Source organism: Phasianus colchicus, chromosome 3 (genome assembly GCF_987193195.1).
Source record: "Phasianus colchicus chromosome 3, bPhaCol1.hap1.1, whole genome shotgun sequence".
Taxonomy (NCBI): domain Eukaryota; kingdom Metazoa; phylum Chordata; class Aves; order Galliformes; family Phasianidae; genus Phasianus; species Phasianus colchicus.
The window spans coordinates 29,732,869-29,757,549 of NC_143438.1; the positions used below are offsets into that span (position 1 = coordinate 29,732,869).

Genomic DNA, 24,681 nt, shown 5'->3' on the forward strand with positions numbered 1-24,681 from the left:
TTGACAGTCAGGTGTGATGGTTATGGGTGCTCTGAAGAATCTTGGATTATCTGCTGTTCTACTGTCTTTGTATGTCCTGAAAGAGGATTATATTCTGAACTGTGAAGGAAATCTGAAGTGTTGTTGACAGAAAACTCGCTACAGCATTTTAATAGCATGAACTGTTTATTTGGGTATTATGAATCTTTGTCACTTAGTGTCATCATCATAGTGTTGGTGTCTTGGAAGAGCCCTGCTTAAAACCTGCTGTCACAAGAAAAAGTTTGAAGCAATAATATGTGTCATAAGAGCTTTGGGATTGTAGGAACAGAGGCAGTGTGCTGTGATAGGACTAATGTTCTCCCGTGTTCTGTAGACTAACATTCAATGTTAGTCTAAAGTTAACGTTCACATTCAGGTCATGTTATGAGAGATGCTATGGGCAGCTGATTTATTATGTGTGCTACTGTTGCTTGCCTTTTTCAGCACTTCTGTAGCAGATTCAATGCCTTAATTGTTTACCTTGTTTGGTCTTGCTTCATTAATTCTCAGCCAAGCATTGAAATATAGTCACTTTTCTTAACACAAAACTTTGACTTCAATTTATTTCTACAGTACTGTTGTTGTCAGAAGATTCAGGCTTTAAATACTACAGAACTTCTTTGCCTGCCCCCAGGAAGTGTTATGAAATGGCCTTTATGGGAATTTGAATTGAGCAAAAGCGACCTACAGAATTCCTCAAATACCTCCCATTGAGAGCAAACTTTAGGCTGCATCATGCAGGAACAGATTCTCCTTTACTGTGGTTGATTTGAGCAAGCCTACATGTTAAGTATTAGAGGAGAAACAGAGATGGTGCAGAGTCTGGGATGATTTTATAAATATGAATGAAATTACAAATGTTTCAGGGAAACTTGTTCTTGTTGGATCTAGGAATGTCTTTGGCAAAACAGGCCAATGTGGTGTCCTGAATTGAGGTTTTAAAAAACACTTTTCATGTTTCATTCCTTCCTGGAGTGCAGGAATCAGCACAAGGTTTTGAGATTCCGTGTGTGGTTGCTTTGTTTTAATCTGTTTGCATGTGAACTCAGTGGGGGCAATTAGGCTTATTACTGTGTACGTACTGTAGTTGTTCCTGTATGAAAGCATATTTCTTTGTCAGGTACTGTTGTACTCCGTCAGCAGTGATGCTTTTAGAGCTGAATGCATAGGAGCCAGGCTGCAGAGCTCGAGTCCAGATTCACCCTTCTGGAACTGGAGTCTGTTTGTATATGGGTTTTTTGGCTTGGTTCATTACAGGCTAAAAAGCCAAGTCAAGTGCAAGATCTGCTTCTAATTTCTATCCTCTGCTGAAGGTTTTATTTCTAGGCAAAATTTTTGATTCAACCTGTAACTTGTAGTTTTTCTCTCCTTCTGCATTTCTGCATACCAGCTGTGTCTTATTTTTTGGTGTGAGATAGTTTGAAGCAGTCAGAAACCCTCTGCTTTTCTTAATACTGACCTCGTGATGAACTGTGCCTGTCTGTCAGAGTTCTCACGGAATAGGAGGGTTGTTTCTCTGACAGTGGGTACTTTGCTTCCTTTTGCATGTACGTTCACATCAGTTGCCTGTTAAATCTTTTTTGAAATATATTTAACTTTCAATACTAATACTTACACATTACATGTGGAGCAAAATTCAGGAGCTAGAGCTATCTGAGACTGCTACATGGAATAAAAGCATCTTGCTTTGACTGTTTTCTTTCCTTTCTGCCAGTCTGTATTGGAATTATGATTGTCCTCACAATCTCCCTGGAAAGCATTGTTTAGAAATATTACTGCCTTTGCAGTGTCAACAGTGGCTAGCTAGGGCTTCTTTCTGAGAAGTCGTAGCTTGTCCTGTAGCGCCCTTGCCTCAGAGCTTCTTGTCATTTCTGCTTTGAAGGCTTTACTTTGCTTTAGAGAAATAGCTTTCATGTCATTAAAGCTCCCATTTGGAAGTTGTACCAATGTGTTTTCATCTCTCTAGTGTGTTATAGCTCTAGAGTTATAGCTCTAGATTGTGGGAAGTACACAGTGTTTATGTTCTAATGTCCAAACGGAGCATTAATGGCTTCACTTCTCTAGGGAATTCTTTTGGATTTTAGTTTCAGAGGATGTATTAACTACAGGCCAGTATTTACTAAGACTTAAGTTTTTGCAAGTTTCAAGTTGAATCTGTAGTTTATGGAAGTGTTGTGGGGTTTTCTGTTCTGCTTTGGTTTTAGCAGTGAGAGGAAGGAATAGAGCATAACAGTACAAGCGTGAAAGTTGTTAGGGAATACTGTTTTCTGCTGTATTGCATACCATTCAACTCCAGAGCATTTCAGCTTAATTTAATCCATATATGTATATTTGTCTCAAGTTGAGTTTGTATTATATGCCCAGCCTAAGGACTTTCAGCACCAAGGAATAAATTTTCGTAACTCCACTTACTCTATTTTGGCTTGATCCTGTTTAAAATATCAGATAAGATTTGAGTGTTCTTATACTGGTATTTACAGTCTTTTTTCATGTGAAAGGATTTGGCAAAAACAGTTTTGTTTGTGGTATCTTACTAATTGAAAACTATAGAGGTACTCTTGCACCTGTTGATGTTAAGCATCCTTAAATGAAGGAAGACCAATTCTTAAACTGCACAGTGTAAATTGCTGTTTTTTTGGTTTTTTTTTTTTAGGATTTGTCAAATTTAGCCTTTTATTCTATTATTCTAGTTACATTTATTTTAAGTTAATACTCCATGGGGAAAAGTCTTTCTGTTTTTTTTTTTTGGCAGCTACACTTAGCTGTGCCTTAATGTTAATAAATTTAATTTGTAGGTATTTAACAATTGCAGAGCTAAGATGAAGCCTTAACATCCACTTTAAATGAGGATGCAAGTCTGAAGTGAGAACATTGCACTGCCAAAAACTTTTGCACCTGAAACTTAATTGAAGACTTGAGTCAGAGTGACTCTTTGATAGGATAGTTTTAAAGCTCCTGTAAAGTTAAAGCTCTGCTCTTCACTGTGTGGCTGTTTGGACAGCTCTGCTTGCTGTTGCTGCTGCTACTGCCTTGCTGATTGTGCTTCACTTGTCTGGCCACTGTGTCTTAGTTGCCTCTCAAAATCGTGGAGAGTCCTGAGGAAGGCAGCACTGTTTGCTCTGTGTGCAGTAGGTAGCCCAAGAGAGCCCCATGTCTTGTTTTAAAATATTAATGCCTTTGTCTGTGAATCATCAGGTGTGTTACTATCAGTACTGAGGAGGAGGTTTGGTCTGACACCCATGACAAGGGCTTAGAATTGTTCTGGAAAAAAAATAATTGTGAGCTTTAGGTGTTAATACAATGTGATACAAGAAGAATGACAGCAATGATGGTTTATGTCATACTGGATACATGTACTGGCCAGGGATCAGAGTACTTTGGCTTGGAAGAAGAGTAGATATTGCAGGGTGTATTAAATCTTTTTCTATTTTTTCTATTAATAGATTGATAGGAAAAATCCTCAGTTCTATTTGCAGTGTTTTTGCATTATAAAATTATTTTTCTATGGTCATAACTTCTCCCTGTTTTTATGCAAAGTCTTGCTTGTATCTTTTGATAAAAATAATAATTTTGTATAGATACTGTGAGTATCAAGTGTTTTACTTGAATAAGGTATGTGTCTAAACAGTGTGCAAGCATAATACTGCAAGATTCTTATTAAATCATAGAATAGAATTATAGAATCTTTAGAGTTGGAAGGGGCCTCTGAAGGCCGTCAAATCCCTGCAATGAAGAGGGACACCGCAGCCAGATCAGGCTGCCCACGGCCTGATCAAGCCTGACTTGAAAGTCTACAGGGATGGAGCATCAACCACATCTCTGGGCAACCTGTTCCAGTGCCTCACCACCCTCACTATAAAAGATTTTTTTCCTTATATCTAACCTAAATCTACCCTCTTTGAGACTGAAACCATCTCCTGTTGTTTTGTTGCCACAGACCCTGCTAAAGAATCTGTCCTCTTCTTTCCTCTAGCTCCCATTTAGATAATGAAAGGCTGCTATCAGATCACCTTGGAGCCTTCTCCAGGCTGAACAGCCCCAGCTCTCTCAGCCTGTTCTCATAGGTGAGGTGTTCCCATTCTGTGGATCATCTCTGTGGCCCTTACCTGGATGTGCTCCAGCAGATCTATGTCTTTTCCTGTAGTGAGGAATCCATATCTGGACACAGCTCTTCGAGGTGAGGCCTCACTAGCACAGAGTAGAGGGGCAAGATCGCCTCCCTTGCCTTGCTGACCATGCTTCTTTTGATGCCGCCCAGGATACAGTTGGCTTTCTGGGCTGTGAGTGTGAGCATTGATGGCTCATGTCCAGGTTCCCATCCACCAGTACCTCCAGGTACCGGTGTCAAGGCTGTGCTCAATCTGGATGTATGATCTAGCTGCATTATTTGTCATTGCAACAGTTTTGTACACCCATTCTGTTGGCTTTAGTACATAGGCACTTTGAGATTTGCTGGAACATGATAGAGCTAGAGCATGCCTGCCCTTCCTGAGTTCTTCCATGAGTTCTTGGCCATGGATTATTTCCAAGTATGTGGTTTAACAAAAGCAGCTGCAACTCTGCATGACAAGCCACTGTTTTTGGAGCATCTGCTTTATCCAGCAAGGTTAGCACCAATAATCTATCCTTTTCACACAACTCTTTGGGTTACCTTTTTTTGACATCATCTTATTCTTGTTATCTCTTATGGAATGGAATCATAAATATCTCACTGAGCTCTTCTTGTCCTGTGATACCTGAGGGAAGCTATAAGCTAGCTATAACTGCAGTGAAAACCAGCTGTTTTTATTTGTCCTTTAATAGCTGAAATATGCATCTGATCCCCTTTCTTCCATGTACAGTTTTCCCTTCTGTTTTCTGTTATGTGGACTTATGCATGTGTTACAGCAAATATGTCCTGCAACTATCCCTTTGTATGTTGAACCTTCTCTGTGCCCTTTCCCTCTAAGAGCTTGAGCTATAAGTGCCTTCCCAGTGGAACCGGAATGCTTTCTCTAAGACAGAATCATGGCTCAAGTCAGTAACTGTATCTGGCACTTTGTTACAGGGAAGATACACAGAACTGGTGCAAAAAAGTTATCTTTTCATAAGTGTTGTACAGGAGTGTAGAAGAGACAGTGATTCTGGTCAAGAAAATATGCAAAATTGTCATATCTCATTCCCTGAGGGCAGAGTTAAGTTTGTGCCTACACCCCATCTTACTGATACACTTTAACTCTTCAGATGCTTCTTTCTACAGGTATGGCAGATGATGTATCTGTATATGTGTGCTGGCAAAGAGTTCTCAAAGCTGCAGAGACTGTGAAGCTTCTGTAGTTGCCTCTCAAAATCCTAGGGTAGATAGAGTACTGCAGAATTTTCTAATGTTTTAAGGATGTAGCTTATTGAACCTAAAATAACATTTTTTTCACAAGTCTCCAAATATGCTAAGTCTATTTAGAACACTTTCTTAAAGGAAGCTTAATTGTGGCATTAGGCCTTTCGTTTGAGCTCATCATTTGGTTGGATTTATATGTTTAGATGGAAGTTTAAAGAAAGAGAGGCACTTTGGGTCGTTTGAAGGACTTTTTACAGTTTTCTGTTCTCTGTGAGGCATTCCTAACAGAACTTTCAGTTTGAGAGAACATGTGGAGAGCATTAGCAGTTCAGCAAAATGCGCAACTGATTCGGATTTAATTTAAAGGGAACAAAAGAGGTGCCTTGAGAATTTGTCGGAAGCGCTGTGGTTTTGAGTTCTTTGCCCTGATGGTAACAGAGAGGTGAGCTGAAATTGCTTCATCAAATATCTTAGCATAATTGGGACAGAAGAAATGGTGATTAATGGATTTAATGGTGCTGCGTTATGGATCTCGACTTCTGATGTATGCTTCTTATGATTCTTGCTGTAACTTGGTTAAAGTCTTGGCTTAAATGAAGACAGTAATAAATGTGTTTTTTGGATGTAAATGGGCTTTCAAAGACATTTCAAAGTCTTTTTAGTTTATTTTTCTGTAAGAATTAGCCTTTTTTTAATGGCATAACATGAGTTCTAGTTAGAGTAATGCAGATGGTACTGGGGTCTGCTTCCAGATGTGACTGAAGATATCTGGTTCAGCTTTTTTCCAATTTGAGTGAAACACGAAAGAGCTGCAAAGGCTATGATAAAAACACTTTTTTGAGCTTTTTAGGATTATTTAAATTTGTTTTACTGAGAATATGGAACACAGATGCTATAAGTAAGATCCTGTGGCCCCCTGATCAGATTGCTTTGTGAAAATCTATCCATATAAATAAACTTATGGTTTTGCTCTTAAAAATGTACATCATTATGCTGAAACATTAGACTTTTTTGTTGTACTCCTAATGCATGCTTTTGGTTGGTCTCCTTTGTTGGATTAACTGCAGCACTTCCTCATAACCTGTTATTTGCCTGTCTTGGTCTCAACCAAGAAAATTCAGAACCAGTTCTGTATGATTTCAGAATGTCTTTGATATGAAGCAGGGAAATTTCCAAGAATTCTCTCTGTATTTCATGTGAACTGAAATTTTTCAAATAGGCTTGGTAGCAAAATAAGAAGCTGTAGAGCAGATAAAGCCTCCATGAGCAATGGGTTGCTGCATTAAAGCAGTCAATTCCTGTTTTAAAAGGGCTTGTTCCACTTCTGAAAGGACTGCTGTGGAGCGTGCTAGTGGGATGCTTTTCTTGTCTTAGAAAGCTTTGTATTACAGTGTTGAAGCTTGTCTGACTTGCACCTGAAAGTGCTGCAGAAATTGAGTGAGATGTTTGAATTGGGAAGCCTTCACGACTTTTTTTAAAGACAACTTAAGCTTCCATAGTAGTTACTTTTCTTCCAACGTGTAAACAGTTTGCAAGACTTTTTTTAAACAACCAAAAACCAGGCAGTTATCTTTAGTACACCTTAAAGGAAATCAACTCTTCATAAAGCCAGGAAACTAAGTAGTATGATGCTTTATTTCCTCTCCTTTCCACTGCCACAAGCCAATTTAAGCTTTTCAGATATTAAAAAAAAAGCATCAAATTACTGATGTGCAGATTTTTAATGTGCCTAATTTTACACTGTCTACTCATGTGTCTTTCTGAAGATCAAAAAAATTCTAACAAAACACAGTATTGCTTTTAGCTTTTGTACGTAATTATTTACTCAGTACTTGAAGAGTACTTCTGCTAATGAAATTTCACTGAAAGGAGGATGAAGTTAATTAGTGAATTAACATGTAACTACTTGACCATACTGCCATTCAGTTTCTAAAATGTCCTGCGTACAGGAGTGTTCTATTGTCAAGGCTAGGTTTAAAATGTTGTAATTGAGAGAAAGTCATTGCAAATTTAGCTCTAAAATGAATGAGAAGATTTTTGTAACCTTTAAAACCATTTTTGTTGACCATTATTAGCAGACTTAAAAATGTTTAACTCTGTAAATACATGGTAGGAGCAGTACTATTTTCTGTGCTGGGTTTTTTGGCAAGAATCGAGTATATCAGTAAATGAAGATGTTTTTGAATGATGTCTGTGATCTTATACTAGACTTTGAGAAGTACTTGCCCAAACTAAATAAAGTCAGCATAAGAACTGTCTCTATGCATCGCTGTTATGATTGTAAAGTTTCAGCGGCCAAGGCTGGTCCACTTGTCTGCTACCAACATATTGCCTAACTCTGCTGCTGCAGATTTCTGTTTGAGGGGTGAAGCTCCCTTCACTTCAACATCACTTGTACTTGATAGGGCTTTTCTGTTTCCTCAGAGATTGACCTGTGCTCAGTCTGTTTCAAATCGCAGCACTTCCAGCACTTGACTCTTGGGATGGATGTGGCTTTATTCCTCATGAATGTTTGGTGGGGAGATGTGGTTATAGCCATCTTTCTAAGGTGGGAATCTGCAGAAATCTTTGTTGCAGTATGGCAGCTAAACATGAATGTGACAAATTTGTTTTTACTTATTTTTAATAGTCCACAAGTGTTCAAGAGAATTTCCTAAATCTTAATAGATACAGGTGTTTGTGTAGTTGTTATTAAAAGAAAAATAACAATGTTTCTTAACCTTTCATTATAAATGGCTATACTTGGTTTCAGTGTAACTTCTTTCTTTAGCTATTTGCACTTCCCATTTTGTAGATTGTTGTATTGGAAGACAAAGCAGTTCTTAGTCTTCTGGTGTGTGTTAAACTGAACTCATCTTGTGATGGACTGAAGCACAGCAAATTCAAGTCTTCAATGGAGGGAGGGAAAGGTTAAGTTAAAGTTAAATAGCTTCAAATAAATTAGTATTATATGTGGATGAGAATGGTGTGATTTGTTTTTTTTTTCCTGTATCTAAATCTGTTCCATTTGGAAGATAGAAACCAAATGAGTCTGGTTCAGATTATGTAGGTTGCTCCAAAAGTAATGCCTTCTATTTATTTCCATGGAAGCTGTGATAGACACAAAGAACACAGTAATGCTATTTGATAGAGCAAATTCTCAGCTACAGAAAACTTTTTTTCAACATGATCACTATCATTAGCTGTGCATTTTCACCAGTGATGAACAAGAGCCTGCATGCGTCTGTTGCTTTCGGAGCATCCCTTGCAGTTTACTAGGAACAGTGTGCTATTCAAGTCTATTTTAAGCTCTGCCCTGCAAAACTTTATTAGAGATGCATTGGTTAAAAAATAATTTATCCACTTACAATTATGGGAGAGAAATTAGGAACCACTACTTAAAAACTGTGGATTTGAATTAGGAAATACTGATACTTCTTTTGACTGTCGTTCTTGCTTCTGCCACTTAGTCATTGACTTGTCTATGAGGCAAATGGAGGGGCACTAATTTAGCTCATGCTGAAAATAAATATGACTTCTACCTCACTAAGATGTTCTGAGCTGCATGGGCGGAATTGGCTTTGGTTTGCCAGTGGTCTCTAATCATGTATGCTGAAGACTGCATTAACGTTAAATATATGGTTTGTCTCTTAGCTTTTATGTATGGGAGAAGGGCGATTCTTCACCTGAGGCTGACTAGAGAGCCTGTGCAGTCACCTTCTTGGCAGTCTTTAGAAGCTGGCTGGGCATGAGCTAGGGCAGCCTGCTCTGGGTGGTCTTGTTGGAGTATGGCTTGGAGCAGATGCACCCGGGATGCCCTGCCAGCCTCAGCCATCCTTTGGGTGTGTCTCGTTCTGTTGTAAGATGTAGCTCTGGGTTTCTTTAAGGAGCTGTGTGGTAATTCTGGGTGTGGCTGTAGTGCAAGTTGTGGCTCCCACTTCCTAAAGTTTTTTTGTGGTGAGGAAGATACGGATTAGTGATGATTATTTTTTTTCTGTAGTGTACTTCTGGTGTAATATGGGGCTGCTCTGAAAGTAATGCTTCCTTCTTTGTTATGCTGGCCCATGATGTCAGAGACATTGGTATGGCAGTACCACAGTGGGAGCAGTGATTTAAAAAATAATTAAAAAAAAAATAAAATAGAGCTTTAGGGAAATTCTCCACATCCTATTTAATGGTAAGAAAATACTAAACTGAAAACTCTGTTAGAGTCTAGAAGTACTAGTTATAGTCTAGGGCTACTTTTTCCTTTGCAAATTACTGAGACAGATCCTGTGCAAGAAATAGGAAATGTGCAGGAAACATTTTCCTTTTGTAATGCATCTTTTTTCATTCACTGCATGTCTGATTTTTGCTTTCTAATGAATGATTTTTTGTTCTGTTATTTGACTGCTACGTACCACAGATAAATGCATACTCAGGCTTTATGATCATTTATTTCTCATTCTCTAAAATAAGAGAATGAATGCATGCCATTAAAGCACAGAGATGTGCTTGAAAATTATATGCATGCTTCAGTCTGCTGTAAACAATGTTCATTGATGCCTCAAAAACTGATGTCATTTGCTAACTTCTTGTGAGCTTATTGCCAAGCTGAGTATATTAATAGCTTCTTTTCAAATCAGGGCTGTGTTGCTTCAGTCCTTACATGTAATGACAGGACAGTTAAGTTTTATTACCATCTGAGGCTCTGCATGGGTGGTGATAAGAAATACACGTCGTTTCCTAACATAGTTGGAGAAAAGCTTTGTACAGATTATTAATTTTTCATTCATATGTAATGTTAAATGTACTATCTCTAACTGTTTCTCTCTGGTCTAGTATCTGTATTACTTCTGGACCTATGTGTTACACAAGTTTTCATTCTGCCATTCAAATTATATGTGCTGTTGATTTCTTATCTGCAGTTCTTCCATTCAATATCATTTTTGTCTTTTTCATGTACAGCTGCTTGTATTTCTGTATAAATTGAGATGTTTTAGTACATAATTGGAATGCGTTTCAACTTCTTTCCTTCATGAGAAAAATATCCCAAAGGCTGTGGAGCATTATTTAAAATAGCTGACGTAGCTCCCATATTCAACAACAACAAAAAACAAATGAAAGAACATGTACAGTTGTGCAGAATATTTCTGTGGTACCTCCAGAAGCATTTGGAATAAATATTCATCTCTGGTTCAGGATATGCCACAAACAGATGTGATGTGGCTTTGTACTCGCTTTGTGCAGCCTGCTGAAATTGAGGATGTTGTGATATCTTTCTGGAAAATGGAGAGATGGATGGGATTTTTTTAGGGTATTTCATGTAAGCATTATCCAATTTAATCTAGAACATCTTGTTTATTTTGCAGCTTTTGCGCTTTTCTAGTGTTACTCTGTTAGCTGCCCCTCCTGTGTTTTAACAGTGATATCTCATTTAAGTCTCTTTTTTTTTTTTAAGTCTCAATATGGCACAAAAAAAAAATTAAGGATCTTAAAATGACAGCTTCTTAATTTGAGGCCTAAGCAAAGGTTACTGTGAATGGATAGCATACTGTTTTACATAGTGGGATGTCACAAGACCTGTCAATTCATATTTAGCAGTTTGAGATGATCCTGGTATGTCTGAAGTTACATATCAGGCTTCTTCTAACCTCTCAGACATGAAATATTTAGCTCTGGTCTTACTCTTAATACATGAAGAGGAGTGCATTTGTAAACTGTGTTTCAAAAATAAATTTTGTTTCTGCTAGCTCATTTCTCACCGTGGTTGTTGACAAGGATTATATGTCAACTTTAAGGGATACTTATAATTTCAGGATGTCTAAACCTGGCACCACTAGTTAGCTTCTTGCTATGCTGAGGAGGAAAATATGACAGTTGGATAGGTTTCTTGCTTCTATAATCCTAAAATTAGGTTCACTGACTGTTCAGGAGCCTGTTCAAAGTCAAATGCCACTAGAGAGAGATTTGCTTACTTCCTGGCCTCATGTGAAACACAGACAGTTGTGAGCGTGGAAAGCTTCTTGGCATGCTGGGCATAGGAGGAGGCCTGGAGCAAGGGTTTATAGCTCAGCCCATGTGGTTGCAGAGCTGGTTCTCCCACTGCAAGAGCCTGGTGAGCTGTTCTGCACAGCAGAGGACGATGGTGATGTCAGCCAGCTGTCAGTTCTTTTCTGTGGCTTGTTGGTTAGAAGAACATGCACAAGTGGTCCCTCCAACAGACTCATCAGGAGGTCTTTCTACTTTTGTCTTTTGCTGATACACTGCAGAAAATCTTGCTAAAGAAAGCATGTTTGCGTCATATATGACACTACTCTGGAAAACTTCGGGTGAAGTCTTCATGTGGGAGTACTGTCATATGTCGTTCACTTCAATGTTTATCGGTTTCCAGTATATTATGAATATTTTTGATCCAAGAAAAGATTAAATGAGGAAATAGAAGCCTCCTTATATCTATGCCTGAATACTGTAGTGTTTTGGAGGTTGTGTGCTCTAGGAGACAGGATAGTCTGCGGAGGTTCATACACGGGACAAGTGTATGCATAAGCAGCCCTACGTAATACACAGTGGGACACTACTGGCAGTCGCACTATCTCCTGGGTGTTTTTTTCAGAAACCAGTGATCTGCATGTTGCTCACAGGGAGTGGGAAGGCACTGGGCTCTGAGTTTCTCTTCTCTATAATATTTGTGAAAAATAAACTTATAGGTGAAACTTTAGTGCTGTATCATTGCTGTGGCTCCCCTTCTTGTGAGCCTCTCAATCATTCTTGACGTGCAACTTGGCATCTGTTTTAGCCTCTAGGCTCCCTATAACATTGGTAAATGGGGATTGTTTAGGGGGCACTTCAGAGCATCCCAGCTATGTTCCTGCCCTGAGTTGCTCTCCTTCCATTGGCCATAAATGGAACAGTGAGGGAGAGGAGCTGCCAGGTTGGGAAGCTCATGTACTTGCCGTTGTCTCTGTTTTGTGTTTGTAGAGTCCTGATAATCATTCTAGGGAGACAACAGTTTTTAGTGAAATCTGATTCTTTACCAAGCTTTATAAATAGCTACAGTCATTTCTTTTCCCTGATTTCTACCAGTGTCTAGTATGAAATTGCTATATGCAAGTATACTTACTGATCTAATTCCTGTGTAATGAATTGTTATGGGAACAGTGTTTGAACAGTTACCTAGCAGCAGGGATGTTGTATCTTTATTTCTGATGTACATTTACTAACTATTTTTATTTGTTTTAAAATATGATGGGAAGAAACATCTGACTTAGTCCTTAATCTTCTTTGCTCTCTTCCTAGGTTGCTACCTGAATATGTCATCAATGCAACAGACAAGTAGTGTTGGTAGCACTGCTGATGAGAAGCTCAAATACTTTCTTCAGTGTTACATTTTTATAGCCAGATAAAACTTGTAGGATGTCTGAGGGAAATTTGGGTATTAAGCTCCCGTGTATTCTGACTACATCTCTTGAGTGACCGAACAGGAAATCTCTGTATCAGTGATGGGCTGACGTGCCCTTTTTTTCTTCAATGAATGGATTTTTTCATTGTTATTTTCAGCAGTTGCTATTGTTGCTATTGTTTTTTTTTGTTTGTTTGTTTGTTTGTTTGTTTGTTTTTTAATTTATTTTATTAAGACTTTATTTTGGAAATGCTTTATCCTTTCTCATGATTTGACTCGAAATTTCTTCTGGCATAGTTTAAATGCAGGCAGTTCCTATCCTGCAAGAAAGTTACCTATCTGTATGGCAGGAAAGCATATGCTTGGTTTGTATGTTTGTATCTGTATGCACAGTGTTATATATGCTTATATGTTGTTAAAAGCACCCAGTGTCTGTGCCGTCATGTAGAACGTATGAGGGGAGGTCGTTCTAACAGTGGGAAGAGCAAGGGAAACCACATTCAAATGTGTGTTTGATCTATGCTGCATATTCCAGCGTGATGGAAAAGCTGAGTGTTTCTTAAGTCTGAAGACTGTGCTGGGGGAGTTGTCAGCTTCAGCTTGCCTCACCTGTTTCAGCCTGGTCCCCTGAAATGCCCTCTTATTAGGTAGAACACATTAGGGACTTAGCTTTCTCTTACATATGTCCATTTGTTTCTTTCATAAAAACAGAAAATAAAGTCTCTGGGGGGAAAAAAAAAATTACATATTTGATAGCATGTTCTACTACTGTCTACTTTCTGTTTTCAGAAGAATCCCAAATTTGTATATGGAAGTGTGTGTAGGGGAAGGATGTTTTGCTATTCAGAATGAAGGAGCTTTTAGTGAAAGTCTTGATGGCCAGGAAGGATAGAAATGAAGTTTAAGAACAGCTGTGTTGAGTAGCATGTTCTCTTCTTTCTTGTCTAACAGATACTTCAGTATCTTTGGAAACTCATCTTGCCTCTAGCAAAATTAACTTCTGCTCAGTGAGTGAATCATGACTATTGTAACAAAGACAACATCAGTTAGGATATGTTAGGATGACAGTAAGGTCACTCAGACCAGTGTGTTACAAAAAGAGTTCTAGGAAAGAATAAGAGACATTCAGAGGCCAGGGCTGTGAGTTACCCCCATTGGCTCTAAGACTCTTAGTATAAATGGATAAGTGGAAGGAAAAGATCAGTGTTATCTCTGCTGCTGTGCCCAAGTGTTTTGCTAGGGCTGTTGGAACACAAGTCTTTCTGGGCAGATTCTCCTCTCCCATGTGAAGGTTTGGGGTCAAAGATATTCCATTTGACCTCTGTAAAGCACTTGAAAACAATGGTGGTTGTTTTTTTTTAATTTGTATGAATCTGTTTCCTGGATATCAGATTCATAGGACATCCTTCCCAGGAGAAAGAAGTTAGTTTTACTCTAGCTCTCAGCATGGTATTTTTGACCAGAGCTTCTTCAAAGCAAACCAAGATCACTGTATGTTTCAGGCATTACAGAGCTTGCTGTGCTTCATGCAGAGCTGCAAGCACCCGCTTCTGAGGCCTTTCCACATAAGAGTCAGGTTTTTTTTCTCCTTGTGTCTTTCATATTATTTTAGTTTTTTTTTTTTTTTAAATATCCTGGTTCTTGTGAGTACTCTGGCATGTTGCTGGGGGTTTCAGACACAGATGCTGCCTGTCGGCACCTGCTGATGAATGAGTCGGTGGCAGTCGGTCAGGCACAGCGCGCACGCCCTCGCACATCCCTCCCTGTGAGGGTCAGGTCAGCTGTGCTTTGGCATTTAGCTCCCCACTGGAAAGATCTTTGCCTTGTTTCCTGTGAATAACAAGAAAAAGGAGGAGAGAGGCACTGCGCGGGCTACCTGCCCTCTCCCTGCTGGGAAAACAAAGGATCTATTTTCAGGGCAGCTGCATGTTCTGGGCATGTAAATGTGATATCTTATCAGAGGTTGCTGTAGTGCATGTCACCATTCACCCCTTTCACATCATCTTGTTGGTAGATAGTGAAATGGTGACTTTAGCATATCTTTTCTGCCTTCGTTAGTTGATAATGTGAAGAGCGTTACAGTGACCAAACTATGTCCTTGTGACCTAACTGCAGCTCTTAGAGTTTGGTACTGCTGTTCTTTGCATGCTTGTGCACACGACATCACTACTCTTCAGTCTTTTCTTTCCTGAGTGATATAGCATTTCTAGTGTATTACAGCCTTAGTACTTAGCAGGGATATCTTGTTTAAACCAGAAAGAAAAACAGTAGTGTGGTTTGGACAGAGCTTGAATTTCAATCCTTCTGCCCTTTCTTTTCATGATTTTTATTTTAGGGTGTTAAGTAACACCAAAATTATAAAAGGAAGCTCTTAAATTTTCTCAATGTCTAATTTATGAGTAAAAGTAGTTGTCACTACTATTTACTCGCAAATACTTATTTGCAGCTTTGAAACAAATGCTTCCACAGATTAGGACTGTATTTTGATGCTAGAATGAAGCATAGATTAGCTGGTTCCCACTAGCATAGGTCACCTTCAGCATTCACTGCTGGCTTTGTCTGCTCAGCAGAGACCGCAGCAGTGAAGTCTGTTTCTTTTGCTGTTAATGCCTTGGTCAATTTAGAGGACAGAGAAGGTTGCATACAACTGAGCCCTTGACTACTTAGGCTTGAGACTCCTGAGTCCTGGCCTCCCAGCTTCCTTGTGATGTTCAGGAGTTTCAGTCTGACTGAATGAAGTGTGCACTGGGGAGCAAGGCACAACAAGGACTCAATGATAAAAAATTATCCCTTTGAGTCCATGCATCTCAGGTTGCTGGTTCAGTTCTTCCATTCTGATGCAGTTAGTATTACATTTCTCAGGTTCGTGTCCTTGACAGTCTTAGTCAAATGCAAGAAAATTAAATTTTTTGGAAAAGCAGGTTCTCCTGAGGGTGGATGTTTCTTTTCTATTTTGATTTGGAACATTTCTGTTGAGGAAGCATGGTTTTCTCACTCTGTGGTTTCTTGTCCGTTGAACTGTAAGCTTGTGTTAGGTATCTGTCCGGTACTTCAGCTGCTGTGAGCTCCAGAGTCATGAATGCAGTGGTATACTGCTTAGTTTTGCGTGGAATGAATGAATGCTTCTGAGCCTTTGCAAAAAAAATATTGTTTACTTAAACACTTGATTCTCTGTATTCCAGCTCTAGAAACTTCCTGTATGGATATCTCTGTCTTTTCTTTTTGATGACCACTTTCCTTTAGCTATATTTTCTTTCTGACTGTCTCTGGAAACCTGTTTCTTAATATTTCTTTTCAGCAGCTGAATTGTCCACGGATTTAAGAGGGCTAGCTTTTCTTGCCTGGCAACTGCAGTGCATGCAGGAAGTGAAGTTGGGTGTGTAGGGGCAGAATCTTTGTCAGTATTGCTTGCAGTAAGTAAGAGGAAGGCACAAAAATGAATTCTGAGGAATGTAAATGAAACCACTTCCTAATCCCTAGTAACCAAGTGAAAAGAGTGATAAGCTACCCAGCCCTTGCAGCATGGCTTTCTGGGTTTTAAAAAAATAAGCAGGTAATAATTTGATGGGAAATAACTCTGACAGGCCTAAGGAAGTAGTTGTTTGTAAAGAAGGTGTGTACACATTGTCGTCTTGTTGTGCCTTAAATACATTGCAGAGACACATTGCCAACAGGTATAATGGAAGTTCAATGCAGAACTATTTTGTTATCCTGCATGATCAAAATAAATGATTAAGATGATTTTCTTATTCTGTAGAGGGTTACCTTACACAAATGTTTAGGTTATTCCTGATGGATAGATTGTGAAAGATTTTCCTCTATCATTTTGCAAAGGGTGGGCAAACATGAATGAGTCCAGAAGGGCTGTAGAACAAAATGTCCTTGCTGGTCAGATCAAATGTCCACGGAAACTGGTTCCCCCACTTCCTTCTCCAACAACAGGGAGCAGTTGCTTAAGAAAATGATAAAAAACAATACAAGTTGCAAGTATTTCACCAGAATACTTTCCAGCCTCTGACAGTTTTATGCTTTATAGCCTTTGAGATGTTGTCTTCACAATTATTTACTGTCTGTGGATTTTTCTCCCAGGAACCTGCCTAGTTACTTTTAAGACACCATTCTTGCTTTTATTTTATGGGAGATGTCTTGGCTGCGAGTTCCAGCAGTTCAGTATTCTTGGTGAGGCAGAAGTTCTTCTGGGTTAGTTTGGACTTCAAACTTTCATTAGATAACCTGTGGCCTTCCAATACTTGAAGGGAGCATATAAACAGGAGAGGGGGAACAGCTGTTCTCAGGGATGCATAGCAATAGGACAAGGGGGAACGGCTTTAAACTGAGACAGGAGGTTTAGATTAGATATTAGGAGGAAGTTATATGTACAGTGTGTGTGTCCAGGTGGTGAGACACTGGAACAGGTTGCCCAAAGAGGTTGTGGATGCCCCATCCCTGGAGGCATTTAAGGCCAGGCTGGATGCGGCTCTGGGCAGCCTGGTCTGGTAGTTGGTGACCCTGCACATAGCAGGGGGGTTGAAACTAGACAATCATTGTGGTCCTTTTCAACCCAGGCCATTCTATGATTCTAGCTATATTGATAAAGGAGTTCATTATTCACCATACCTTCCATTAAATTTCAGTAGTGGTCTTCGTTCCCCTCCCACCTTCACCTTTTTTAGAGGATGGAAATCCCTGACCTGGCTGACCATTCCTGTTGTGGAGTCTGGACCATCTTCATTATGTGATGTTTCATTAAAGCATTTCAGCAGTTATTTGCTATATATCAACCTCTTTGCATTTATCTCTTCTGTAGTCCTTTTATGGAGCTCTTGAAATTGGGCCATTAAATCTATCTACTGTTAAAGCTGTGGATACACAATTTCTTTAAATAGTGCTTTCAATTATGATTTCTACTTTTTGTCTTCCCTTTATTCTCTAAGGCAGCTTAGCTTGAAAGCATTTACAAAAAAATGCTACAGATCTGGTATTATATGACCATCTTCTAAGTGCTAAGTACTCAATTCAAAGCTTTAACTGTATGAAAAATTTGAACAATTTCTTTTGTCTGAAAGTTCTCTACATTAATTTATCTGTCATTTATATCCTTCCATCAGAGTTGTATGCTTCTTTAGCAGTTCCTCTATGCTTGATACTACTCTTTCTTGTTTTGAATAGCTGACAGTAACAAAACTTGCTCAGCTACAGCACAGGCCCCAGCTCAGCACGGATTCCAGCACTCATTCAGTTAGCTGGACTTCGAATTAAAATTTTTGAAGTGTAAATTTGGTATAATTTTTAGCTCTGGAATCTCTAGGGTGCTAGTGAAGGCCTTAATTTGCCCTCGTGCATTTATTTTGATGTAAAGATAAAGATGTCACTATATGCATGTTCAGGTGTATTGAACAGGTTGGAACTAATGCTTAGATCCCTTGTATTGGGGGAAACTTATCTGATCTTGAATGTGAGTACTCACGTTTGTTTTTTTTCCCTTCTATTTAACCAGTACTACTTTCTGCTTGTTCATCATTGCTGTATTTTCATAGATTCCTAAGAGCTTGTCTCAAGAAAGAAGTCAGTATATTTGGCTGAAATTCAAGATCATTTTTCTGTCTCAGTATAATTGATTGAACATGGCCATTAAATTTTAATTAACATTATTTAGTAAAAATACTGACTATAATTACTTCAATTTGACACAAAGCATGTCTTTGTATGAGTTCATTATCCTGCGTGAAATAACATCACCGCTGTTACTGTGCATTCCTTCTGCTTGTTGAGCTGCTACAGAGAAAGCACTTGCAGGATGAAATTCTTTTCTTCCCTGTGATGGTAGATTCACTCAGTCTGAGCTCTAGAAACTTATGTGTAAATATGCTGTTTTAACGTTTGGGAAGGTGACTTGGTGAGACTGTTAATGACTTTAATTATGGTTGTAAGTGCAAGAGCAGTGCCTCACCCTCTATTTTAATGTCTTATGCCCCATGGAGGAGGAAACTGAAATGTACCAATAACCTCCTTTTCCCCAAGCCCTGACTATGAGGTGAGTTGGAAGATCCTCTGTGTGCATCACAGATACTCTAAATTTAGAGTATGATTTGTGTGGGAAAGCGCAGTGCTCCTTCCTGCTCCTCTGCCATGTTCTACCAATCCCTTAGCTGTATAGGGATGTATGCTGGGCCATGTTTTCTGTGAAATCCCTGAGGGTCCTGGCTTCTCTAGCAGTCTGTGCTCTATGATATGGAGGTGTATTTAAGATACATGTGACTTGAGACACTAGATGCACAGAATATCTGTGTTCCTGGCAGGGCTGTGGAGGCAGGAAGCTTTAGCCTGGGAACAGGTAGAGACAGGGTTTCTGCCACCAGAAGCTTGTCTTGTGATTGTACCCAGAAGTACCCCAGGCTTTCTAAAGGGAGTCAGAATGGTGCTTTAACCACAGTATGTGACACTTGCTGCATGCATGTGCTGGGCACTCCTTTACTTTTACCTGGATTTTCTGAAATACCTGGTTTGTTCCCCTCAGATGACAAGGATGATAATTTTGGGATGATTAATTTGAAGGGTTTTTTTTTTGAGCTGTGACATGTCAAGAGATCGGTTACACTATATGGAAAGTTTGTGTGTTATCTTTAAAAGGATTTTGTGATTAGGTAGGATCCCACTTATGTGAAGTTTTTTTGGATCTCCTTATTAGGATTAAGCCAGAGACTTGGTTTTCATTTGGGAAGGGGGTGAGATGTGGGGGTGACTTGTTCTTTGTTGGATGGAACGCTTGCATAAATGGAAGAAAACTCCTTAAAAGTCTGATCTGAAAAAGTAAAATCTGATCATCTACCAATAAAAGAGAACAGGGGGGGGAAATGCCATCCTTTCCAATTTGTAATTATGTGGAACTACTCACTTTGCTCATTTGTACTTGTTCACCAGCAGACAACATGCTGATGACTTTTATTATTTATCTGCTTGTTAATTGGGATTTCCCATTTCAAACTGGTTGAAACCTAAAGTCTTATGGTCTGTTTTCATGTGTAAACCTCACAGTGGTACAAGAAAAAGTATGAGCATGCTGAGGACAGATAGTGGTGAGTGTGAGGACAGCTGATAAACCCTTTCTGCAGAAGAGATCAGTTTATCATTGAAACTCACAAGAAGTCTCTGCAAATATGTAACACACATCAGAAATACAAAGAGTTAGGGGAGGTATAAACTTGTCTCTTACAAAGAAAAAAGATCTCTGCAGCTTTAATTTTTATGCATGAAAGCATTCATGGATGTTAGTTTGAAATCTTGTGCGTGCTTTCAAACTCTGGAATACTGCTATGAATAACATGCTTTAGAAAATCTGTACTATTTTGTACTATATTATAGCTAGTTTACTACATTATTTCTAGTAAAAATCATTTAAGAAAAGTATTCTACTAGTCTATATTGCAGGGATTTAAGACTGAAAAGCTCATCCTCTGAGACCAGTCTTCTGCTATTCTGCATTACATAATCTCCTCTATCAAGTTACTATGTAGTATACAGGAGCAATAGCTGCTTTTTTGCTTTCAGTTGCGTTTACAAATTGCTAAGCTCACTTTGTAGATACTGGATAAAATTGAATTTCTGCTGGCCGTGCAGCAACCTGAGATTTAATTACTGCTGACCTCACTTGGCATCTCAACCTTAGGAACAGCTGTGTGTGCTGAATCAGATCTTCAGCCTGTGCAAAGTAATTCTCCTGTAAGTCAGCTGAGAAGCTTGTACAGCGTTTGTGTCACCTCTGTCACGTATAGAGAGAGAACATATTGAATTTTGTTGCTGCTTTGTGGATCCTGAGTTCAAAAGCAGCAAGCAGTTTCCATGGAGGAATCTCAGGGTGGAAAGAAATCAGTATAAATGTACGTTATAGAGATGAGCTGGGGAGCAATGAAGGTCTTGTGCTTGAATTTCAAATGAGAAGTTTCTCTGTTGTCCCTGAGGAGTTCTGAGAAGCTTGTTTTATGCTGAGCATGTCTCATTGCATTGATTTTTGAGGAGAAGAGCATGTTAAGTGGCATGTGGTCATTGAACATTGCTCACAGACTTTTGAAGAGAGATGGAGGAAGAGCTAGGTCTCAACTTCCTGAATCTGGGCAATTTGTCTTCAGCAAACTGTGACAGAGATTGCTCCTCAACTCTGCTGTGTTACATACCCTGCAGGTTTCCAAAAGAGCAGCTGGGAAGGCAGTGAAGGCTTCCACTGGTGTTACAGTAGGGTATTTGGCTCTGACAGTGAAATATGAGTATGTAGCTTGAGGCTACTAAGCTAATTGAAGGAAGGGGGTGAGGGGCAGAATAAAAGCCCCCCTTTCCTCCTAGACCCCCCAGAAAGCCTTCCAAAGACTTCCTGATCCCTAAGGGAAAGCCTGCTCTTGAGGATGAAGAACTAGTGTTAGTGGATGTATCTTTGCAGTAGAATGGTCACATATCCAAAATCATAATCACAGAATGGCCAGGGTTGGAAGGGACCTCAAGGATCATGAATCTCCAACCCCCCTGCCACATGCATGGCCACCAGTTTCCTCATTTAATGCTAGACCAGGCTGCCCAGGGCCCCATCCAATCTGGCCTTGAACACTTCCAGGGACGGGGCATCCACAACCTCTCTGGGCAGCCTGTTCCAGCACCTCACCGCTCTCTCTATAAAGAATTTCCCCCTGACATCCAACCTAAATCTCCCCTCCCTCAACTTAAAACCATTTCCCCTTGTCCTGCAGTTATCTATCCTTTCAAAGAGTTGATCCTCTCCCCTCTGTAGGCTCCCTACACCTTGATTTCGTTTTCTCATTAAGAAAACACTGTCATTGGGGGGAGATGAAACAGGACTGGCTCCAAAGTCCTGAGTTCTATTGTAAAGGGATACCTGGATTTAAACAAAGCTGAGTTTATTCAATACAATTTCTCTGCTAGAGGGTAGGTCAGCTGAGCAAAGGTACTGCTAGAACAGACAGATAACTGTTTAAGAAAGAGGGACTGAAATAGAGTACGGTAATTAGGGAAGTATACAGATGTATTGCATGACACTACTTACATGAAAAGGGCTGGAGTCAACAGTTAACTTCCTGAAGGTTTTTGGCTGTAACACCAAAAGGAAAGCATGTAAAAATGGAAACAAAGCAACATTTCTATTGTGATTTTTTTTTTTTGTATATGTGCAAGGTACTTTCCAAATACTTGAAAAGGGTAATCCTGTCTTCAAAGCATGCTTTTTTTTTTTTGAATGCAGAAAGGTAGACAGAGGTTAGGGGAAGGGTAACTCAGTAAGGAGTAAGGAATACATATTTAATATAAATACCTAATTGCAAATCCAGAAAGTGTTTGACGTGGTTACAGATGAGAGGTATACAACCTCAAAAGTTAGAAAATACTGGAATTATGGTAGTCTGCAGAGTTTTTATTTCTGTATTTCTGCTTTTCTAGCCATTGAGACAATAAAAGGAAAGACTGAGTGGAGATTCCTATTTTACAGAGTTTAGTTCGTTTCATACTGCTCTGTGCATTGGATGTCTGGATGAGAAAAATCTGAAGAACAGTGCATGCTGTAGGTCACACAAGACTTCTCCCCGTCCTGAAGGCAATTGAAGGGTAGCAGTGCTTCATGAAAGATGTATATGTAGTCTAGAAAAGAACATTTTGCATGGAAATGTTGAGGGAGTTCAGTAACAAAAACAAAGCTTTGTGAAAAAGACTCCAAATAGGAGCCTAAAGATTCTTTGAAACCTAAAGCTGAATGCAGCACTTCTGGTGAATCTTCAGATTGGTTTCGTGGGCTTCTTGGCACCTACTGTACTATAATAATGGATGGCAGGGGACAAGTTGAGGTCTAGTTCAGGAACTTATTTTGCCAGTGATTTTCTCACTTATTTGCTGACATAAAAAGAATGTTGACATAAAAAAAAAAAAAAAAAAAAAAAAAACAAAAAACAAAAAACCCTTATTAAACTTCAGGTGCTGGAGGGAATTTGTTTTTAAAAAAACACATTTCTTTTTCTGTATCAGTAAGTAGATTTCCTTTTTATCTGCTGATACTAGGAAAAAAAAAAGGCTCAGAGCAAAATTTCTCTGATCTGCATGAAATATTTTTTTCCTTTTTTTTTTTTTTAATCTTTCCCTGACTACCTCTTTGCCTCCACAGAGAGGGTCAGCAGACCATATGGCTGAAGCTTGGTTAAAAAAAAAAAACAAACAGTGGAGAGAAGGGTTTACAATAACAAGTGTTAGGTGACATTAACAAGAGGGTAAGCTACCAGACTGACTTGTAGCTAACCTCCTGGTGTTCTTGTGAGCCAGGGACGTCACTCAAAGGCTGTGAAGGATGACTGGTGAGACATCTGCTTCTTCCATCAGCAGTGCAGGTCTAGGGATATGATTCTCACTAACAATTAAGCAAATGTAACTGAATTTTACCAGTTTGTTATTAACATGAAGTTGATTGGTGCAGTGCAACTCTTTTTCTTCCTGTTCTTAGGACAGTACTTACTCAATGGGATAATTTCTATCTTTTGGTAGCAAAGCATTGAAAGAAATCTTTATGAAGTAGCATATGTATTTAAGCTGTTTTGCAAGTCTACTTTTAGGGTAATAATCGTTCTAGTATCTTTCTGAAAGGAGGCTCTTGCCAAGGACTTTTCTTGGAGGTATGCCATGTGTGATTACTGGTACTTCCAGAAGACAATTTAAAGCAAAAAAGTGTGACATTAAAGCAGAAGTACCTCAGTTGACGAAAGCTGGATTTGGGACTGCAGTGCTTCTATGTGCAGCTCTGTGTATCCAGTGTATGTGTTGTGTGGCCAGAACTCCCCTTCATTCAGGTCAACACTGTTTACTATTCTTCTTCTCTTCCACGTCACCTCCCCAGTGTTCTAATCAAAATCTACAGAAGTCTGCAGGTATCTCTCCTTTGCACTGGAACACTAAAATGCCTTATTTACATGTCTAGTTCTTCAGAAAAAGAAACAAGTCTGTTCAGCTCTTCCCTCCTTTTTCAGGAAATGTTCACGGACTGTGCATTCATTCCCTTTTTATTACACTTCAATTTAGATAACTTACAGAAGCCTTTGAATGATCTGTTTTCCGTAAAAGTCTTGAATGAGAGGCTGAGCGAAACGTGATACATAATTGCAACATGATGGTTGCAGGCATTATGAGGCCTGGTTACTTCTGAAAAGCCTAGTCAGGCTGAATTTGGTTGGACTTCGCTATTCAAGTTGCTACTTGTGTTCTGCAGTGTTCGCCGTGCTCCTCTTCAGCTTTGCCAGAGCATATGTGTTTGTCATGTGAAAAACAATCTGAAAGAGTAAAATTTCTCTAGATGCTCATGTGAGGAAGGATTTTAAAAAGTTAGGTTAAGTTTCTGAAACATTATTGTTATCAGTGATAGGAGATTCACTAAATTATCATTAATATTTGTTTTTTCTTAGGTTTATAGAAGGTAGTGTGTGAGGTGCTCTGTGCTCAGCTATGGCTTCATTTTACTTGGATGAGTGCGTAGATTAGAGGTGATTATATTGTAGGGGGCTGCATGGATAAATGAATGAGACTTCTGATAGAGTGAAATGGAAATTTTGGGCAGTTTCCTTTATTTTGCCTTTTTCCTTTTTTGCTTAAAACATATTTGTGGTTAGTTGAGGACATCTTAAGTATGAAAGTACTGATATGCAGTCAATCTGAGAAAGATACAAGTTTCTACTGTTACCTTCAAGTAGCTTTCTTTGCCTGCACACCTTATTTTTGTCTCAAGAACAAAAAAAGCAGCAACAGAATGCCCTAAACAAAACCACAGGAACCCTTTGGCTGTAGGATACAATTCTGTGGATCATGTTTGGGGAATTTCTGATAGAAAAAGCAAAATTATAAAAATAGCATTTCTGTTTATCCACTTACACAAAGGGGTGTGACATAGAAAAAATGATCACCTGTTAACATGGGTCTGTACACACATGTATACCATCCAGCTCTAAGAGCT

At 39.1% G+C, this 24,681-nt stretch overlaps 1 protein-coding gene across 12 annotated transcripts in view; it reads left to right on the forward strand.

Annotated features, from left to right (window-relative positions):
- FHOD3 (formin homology 2 domain containing 3) overlaps positions 1–24,681 on the forward strand; it is a 367,457-nt gene that overhangs the window by 42,537 nt on the left and 300,239 nt on the right. The window lies entirely within an intron of this gene.